The following is a 7733-nucleotide window of genomic DNA, read 5'->3' as shown; positions in this document are numbered from 1 at the left end:
GGACCATTGGAAAAATTTCTCTTTTCAAAAAGTTGTCTAAAAATTGTGAAAAAATTCAGGGACGTAGATCTCGACACGCTGATTCCAAAAATATAGCGTGTCGATGGTGACGGAGCAACATTTAAGACAGAATCGGTACGAAAAGCGAATTTTTGGAAATTTCTAAAAATTTCGATATTTCAACGATCGATTATGGAAAAACGGCTGCAGTTATCGAAGAAACGAGGCCGGAAGTGAGTTCTAGAGCCCGAAATCTACAAGAAAATGTGTTTAGTTAAGTTTCGAAAATGTCAAAATTTCGCAAAAATTTGAAGAAGGGGGGACCATTGGAAAAATTTCTCTTTTCAAAAAGTTGTCTAAAAATTGTGAAAAAATTCAGGGACGTAGATCTCGACACGCTGATTCCAAAAATATAGCGTGTTGATGGTCACGGAGCAACATTTTCGAAAGAATCGGTACGAAATGCGAATTTTTGGAAATTTCTAAAAATTCCGATATTTCGACAGTCGATTACGGAAAAACGGCTGCAGTTATCGAAGAAACGAGGCCGGAAGTGAGTTCTAGAGCCCGAAATCTACAAGAAAATGTGTTTAGTTAAGTTTCGAAAATGTCAAAATTTGGCAAAAATTTGAAGAAGGGGGGACCATTGGAAAAATTTCTCTTTTCAAAAAGTTGTCTAAAAATTGTGAAAAAATTCAGGGACGTAGATCTCGACATGCTGATTCCATAAATATAGCGTGTTGATGGTCACGGAGCAACATTTTCGAAAGAATCGGTACGAAATGCGAATTTTTGGAAATTTCTAAAAATTCCGATATCTCGGCAGTCCATTACGGAAAAACGGCTGCAGTTATCGAAGAAACGAGGCCGGAAGTGAGTTCTAGACCCCGAAATCTACAAGAAAATGTGTTAAGTTAAGTTTCGAAAATGTCAAAATTTCGCAAAAATTTGAAGAAAAATTGGAAAAATTTCTCTTTTCAAAAAGTTGTCTAAAAATTGTGAAAAAATTCAGGGATGTAGATCTCGACACGCTGATTCCAAAAATATAGCGTGTTGATGGTCACGGAGCAACATTTTCGAAAGAAACTATACAAAATGCGAATTTTTGAGAATTTCTAAAAATTCCGATATTTCGACAGTCGATTACGGAAAAACGGCTGCAGTTATCGAAGAAACGAGGCCGAAAATGAGTTGTAGAGCCCGAAATCTAAAAGAAAATGCGTTTAGTTAAGTTTCGAAAATGTCAAAATTTCGCAAAAATTTGAAGAAGGGGGGACCATTGGAAAATTTCTCTTTTCAAAAAGTTGTCTAAAAATTGTGAAAAAATTCAGGGACGTAGATCTCGACACGCTGATTCCAAAAATATAGCGTGTTGATGGTCACGGAGCTACATTTTCGAAAGAATCGGTACGAAATGCTAATTTTTGGACATTTCTAAAAATTCCGATATTTCGACAGTCGATTACGGAAAAACGGCTGCAGTTATCGAAGAAACGATGCCGGAAGTGAGTTCTAGAGCCCGAAATCTACAAGAAAATGTGCTTAGTTAAGTTTCGAAATTGTCAAAATTTCGCAAAAATTTGAAGAAGGGGGGACCATTGGAAAAATTTCTCTTTTCAAAAAGTTGTCTAAAAATTGTGAAAAAATTCAGGGACGTAGATCTCGACACGCTGATTCCAAAAATATAGCGTGTTGATGGTCACGGAGCAACATTTTCGAAAGAATCGATACGAAATGCTAATTTTTGGACATTTCTAAAAATTCCGATATTTCGACAGTCGATTACGGAAAAACGGCTGCAGTTATCGAAGAAACGAGGCCGGAAGTGAGTTCCAGAGCCCGAAATCTACAAGAAAATGTGTTTAGTTAAGTTTCGAAAATGTCAAAATTTCGCAAAAATTTGAAGAAGGGGGGACCATTGGAAAAATTTCTCTTTTCAAAAAGTTGTCTAAAAATTGTGAAAAGATTCAGGGATGTTGATCTCGACACGCTGATTCCAAAAATATAGCGTGTTGATGGTCACGGAGCAACATTTTCGAAAGAATCGGTACGAAATGCGAATTTTTGGGAATTTCTAAAAATTCCGATATTTCGACAGTCGATTACGGAAAAACGGCTGCAATTATCAAAGAAACGAGGCCGAAAGTGAGTTCTAGAGCCCGAAATCTACAAGAAAATGTGTTTAGTTAAGTTTCGAAAATGTCAAAATTTGGCAAAAATTTGAAGAAGGGGGGACCATTGGAAAAATTTCTCTTTTCAAAAAGTTGTCTAAAAATTGTGAAAAAATTCAGGGACGTAGATCTCGACACGCTGATTACAAAAATATAGCGTGTTGATGGTCACGGAGCAACATTTTCGAAAGAATCGGTACGAAATGCTTATTTTTGGACATTTCTAAAAATTCCGATATTTCGACAGTCGATTACGGAAAAACGGCTGCAGTTATCGAAGAAACGACGCCGGAAGTGAGTTCTAGAGCCCGAAATCAACAAGAAAATGTGTTTAGTTAAGTTTCGAAAATGTCAAAATTTGGCAAAAATTTGAAGAAGGGGGGACCATTGGAAAAATTTCTCTTTTCAAAAAGTTGTCTAAAAATTGTGAAAAAATTCAGAGACGTAGATCTCGACATGCTGATTCCAAAAATATAGCGTGTTGATGGTCACGGAGCAACATTTTCGAAAGAATCGGTACGAAATGCGAATTTTTGCGAATTTCTAGAAATTCCGATATTTCGACAGTCGATTATGGAAAAACGGCTGCAATTATCGAAGAAACGAGGCCGGAAGTGAGTTCTAGAGCCAGAAATCTACAAGAAAATGTGTTTAGTTAAATTTCGAAAATGTCAAATTTTCGCAAAAATTTGAAGAAGGGGGGACCATCGGGAAAATTTCTCTTTTCAAAAAGTTATCTAAAAATTGTGAAAAAATTCAGGGACGTAGATCTCGACACGCTGATTCCAAAAATATAGCGTGTTGATGGTCACGGAGCTACATTTTCGAAAGAATCGGTAAGAAATGCTAATTTTTGGACACTTCTAAAAATTCCGATATTTCGACGGTCGATTACGGAAAAACGGCTGCAGTTATCGAAGAAACGAGGCCGGAAGTGAGTTCCAGAGCCCGAAATCTACAAGAAAATGTGTTTAGTTAAGTTTCGAAAATGTCAAAATTTGGCAAAAATTTGAAGAAGGGGGGACCATTGGAAAAATTTCTCTTTTCAAAAAGTTGTCTAAAAATTGTGAAAAAATTCAGAGACGTAGATCTCGACATGCTGATTCCAAAAATATAACGTGTTGATGGTCACGGAGCAACATTTTCGAAAGAATCGGTACGAAATGCGAATTTTTGCGAATTTCTAGAAATTCCGATATTTCGACAGTCGATTATGGAAAAACGGCTGCAATTATCGAAGAAACGAGGCCGGAAGTGAGTTCTAGAGCCAGAAATCTACAAGAAAATGTGTTTAGTTAAGTTTTGTAAATGTCAAAATTTGGCCGAAATTTGTAGAAAAACGATCCTCCCCGTATTGCGGAGCGCATCAGCGTTCGATTCTCCTCACACCCCACAAAACGACTCACCGACTGCAGTTTGGCGGACTTTTGACTCAACCTGAAGCTTCACAACGTCACTCGTAGTCACGTTCGACGTACACGTGAACGTACATGACACATGCCGCATGAATCAAGTGGGCGTACGTGACGCCGCGACACCGGCGAACAACTGAAAGCGGCTCCAACCACCTAGCGCACTATGATGTAAAATGAGCTTATTTTTATTTTTACTACATAAAATAGATAGACTAAACTGCTCCAGCATCGATGTATTGCGGAACGCGCATCATTTCCATAAATTACCGCTACGAAAACACACAAAGAGAAAGAAAAGGGGCTTAGTTTCGGGGTTTGAGGGAATGTCGAACTGTCATTCGGGCGGACCGCGTTTAACGAGCTTGCGCTAATTTTGTAATTGGTAAACATTGGAAGTAAAGAGTGTTTAAAGCTTTCAGCGAGGCTGGCAATGTGGCCAGGCGAATCCGCAATGTGGGGCGGAAGTTGCAATATGGTAAGGAATGGGTGACGATGGGGAGATGAGGATTGCCCGTGAGAGAGGAATTGTGTGTTAAGGAGGCTATTAAATGATTGTTATGACTCTTGAAGTATATGGGTTTAAATATTTACGGAGATAAAAGCGAATAAAAGTGATGGGGATTTATTTGTACCCAAGGGGGGCACTATTTTTAACGCAGATTGTAGTGGACAGTTTTGGCGTACCCGACTATACTAAACATTTCCAAAACTTGTTTATAAGTGGCTAAGGTTATTATGTTACACTTAACCAAGTCAAAATATACAGGTCGTTAAATGTAAATTATGCTTGGAAGATAGTAGAGATCGAATAACAAAAACATTTTGCAACTACTTGAAAAAGAAAATTCCAGGAAGTCATCAAGGACTTGGTTTCACAAAAGCAGCGGGTTCAAATGAGCACGTTTCTCCCACTTTCGTAAAGGGCATCTTCAGGAAATGAAAGACAAGAACGAGAAGTTGTGTAGAGAAGAGAACGACATCATAGAGAAGTAAATCATTTTATCAAAGAAATTCCAAAATTTTATTCTTAGTATGCTTAGCAAGATTTTGAAGTGATGACATCAGAATTTTAAGCACAATTATATATTTAACAGTTTGCTGATTATTGTCTTGTGAATGCATTTACGCATCTTTTTATACAGTGCACATGAGCACTCCAAAATTGATAAAGTTGTTTTTTTAATTCCGAATAAAAGAGCTACTTCAGAATTATAATACTTAGACACTGATTTTATCTTGATAATGATCAAAATCGCATTATTCTCCAATACGGGACCCAAATTAGTCAGTTTTATTATTTCCGCGTACTTATTGTTCTATTGTAGATTAATGTAGATAAGAACTGCACTAAAATTATTTTCGCAGAAATCTTTTTCGAGAAACGTATTACCAGGTAAACAAAAAAAAAGCTTAAATGTTGTTTCGAGTGTGTATAATTTTTGTTTTGGTTTTTAATATGTAGAGTTTTCTTTCAACAACAGGATAATTAAACATTTTTTCAGTTTCTTGTTGGGAAAAAGATGACTTTGTATATTAAGTAAAATGGACAGAATATAAGCCCCGCCCACCCACCCCTTCTCAATTGTGATGAATGTTTTATTCATCGTGAGTTGAAGGACGGCGTTTAGTTGCAAAGTCTTCATTTCTCTACAAGAAATTACCATATGAAATTCATCACAATTGAGACTGGGGCGGGTGGGTGGGGCTTAATCTTTGTTTTGTTTTTTAATACATATATAGAGTTTTTTTTAACAACAGGATAATTACACATGTTTTCAGTTTCTTGTTGGGTAAAGAAGGCTTCATGTATTAAGAAAAAATGGAAAAAATAAGCCCCGCCCACCCACCCCTTCTCAATTATGATGAATGTTTTATTCATCGTGAGCTGAAGGGCGGAATTTAGTTGTAAGATCCTCATGTTCCTACAAGAAATTGCAGATGAAATTCATCACAATTGAGATTGGGGCGGGTGGGTGGGGCTTACTTTTGTCCATTTTTTCTTAATATACGATGTCTTCTTTTTATGATTTTAGAATTATTCCATTTTTCAAATATTGGATTTTCGAACCTTTTCTTTTATTTGACTTTTGAGTTTTTCCATTCTTCAATTTTTCATTTCTTCAAATTTTCGATTCGCATTTTTTTTTTCAATTTCTCAATTTTTAATTTTTCAGTTTTCGATTTGGTTTTTATTTTCTTTGTTTTCAATTATTGGGTTTTTCAATGTTTCGATTTTACAATTTTTTGTTTTTCCAATTTTAATTTTTTCACTGATTCATTTCTTCGGTTTTTCGATTTGCGATATTTCAATTTTTCTTTTTTGGTTTCTTCAATTTTTAGATTTTGCAATTTTTCAGTTTAAAATTTCTCCAGTTTTCAATTTTTAATTTTTCAGTTATTCGATTCTTTAACTTTTCATTCTTTCAAATTTTCGTTTTGAAATTTTCCGTTTCGGTTTTTTATTTTCTTCATTTTTACAATTTTTCCATTTTTTAATGTTCTGATTTTAGAATTCTGTTTTTTCTTCAATTTTTGATTTGGAGTTTTTCTAGTTTTCATTTTAAATATGTAATGATAAGTAATGATAATAATAATAATAATTTTTAAAATATGTCACTTCTTCTAAGTATGATTTTAGAATTATTCCATTTTTCAATTATTGGAATTTTTCATTAATTTGACTTTTGAATGTTTACGTTCTTCAATTTTTCACTTCTTCAAATTTTCGATTTGCATTTTTTTCAATTTCAATTTTTTCAATTTTTCGATCTGCCAACTATTGAATGTTTCAATTTTTAGATTTTGCAATTTTTCGATTTGCAGTTCCACAGGTTTTCAATTTTTAATTTTTCAGTTTTTCGATTTTTCAATGTTTCGATTTTACAATTTTTTTTCACTGATTCGTTTCTTCTATTTTTCGATTGGTGGTATTTCAATTTTTCGTTTTTTGTTTCTTCAATTTTTAGATTTTGCAATTTTTCGATTTAAAATATCTCAAGTTTTCAATTTTTAATTTCTCATTTTGGACTCTTTAAGTTTACATTTCTTCAAATTTTCGTTTTGAAATTTTTCGTTTCGGTTTTTTATTTTCTTCATTTTTACAATTTTTTTATTTTCCAATGTGAAATTTTTCAATTGTTGGATTTTCAGTTTTTTTTATTTCTCTTCTTTATTCTTTATTTTTTCAATTATTCGATTTTTCAATATTTCAATTTTAATTTTTGTTTTTTCAATTTTAATTTTTTCACTCATTCGCTTCTTCAATTTTTCGATTTGCGTTTTTTCGATTATCAATTTTTCGTTTCTTCAATTTTTAATTTGTAATTTTTCTAGTTTTCATTTTAAATATGTAATAATAATAATAATAATTTTTAAAAAATATTTCACTTTTTCGATTTACGATTTTAAATTATTGGATTTTCGAACCTTTTCTTTTATTTGACTTGAATTTTTCCATTCTTCAGTTTTTCGTTTTTCCAACTATTGGATGTTTTAATTTTTAGATTTTGAAAATCTTTGGATTTACCATTTCACGCGTTTTAAATTTTTAATTTTACGATTACTCGATTTTTCAATTTCCCGTTTCTTCAATTTTTTGATCTGCAATTTTTCGTTTGGGTTCTCCATTTTTCGTTTCCTCAGTTCTTCGGTTTTCAATTTTTCGGTCTTCCACTTCTTCGATTTTGCAATATTTCACGATTTTTATTTTTTTCCCAATTTTTAGTTCTTCGATTTTTCAGTTTATTTAACTTTTTGGATCAAAAAAATGGAAAAATTGGAAAATCGAAAAATCTAAAATGAAAACACGAAAAAGTATAAAACGAAGAGTTTAAAAATCTAAAAATTGGAAATCAAGAACTTGAAAAATTGACAAAACGAAAGATTTAAAATTGAGAAACTTAAAGTTCGAAATAATGAGAAATCGAAAAATGAAAATACGTATTATAAAATCAAAACACAGAAAATTAAAGAAATCGGAAAATTGGATATTAGGAAATCCAAAAATTGAAAAATTTAAAAATTTGAAAATCGAGGAAATGAAACATTAAATATTGAAAATTAAAAAATCAAAAAAATAAAAAATAAACATCAAAAACTTGAAAAGTTGTTGAACTACAATTTTTAGGTTTTCAAATTTTTCGATGTT

Source organism: Zophobas morio, unplaced genomic scaffold, assembly GCF_036711695.1.
Source record: "Zophobas morio isolate AGI-343-1 ecotype UQ-CSIRO unplaced genomic scaffold, CSIRO_AGI_Zmor_V1 ptg000008l, whole genome shotgun sequence".
Lineage (NCBI taxonomy): Eukaryota > Metazoa > Arthropoda > Insecta > Coleoptera > Tenebrionidae > Zophobas > Zophobas morio.
The sequence above is the reverse complement of the archived record's forward strand: the minus strand, read 5'-3'. Positions refer to the sequence as shown.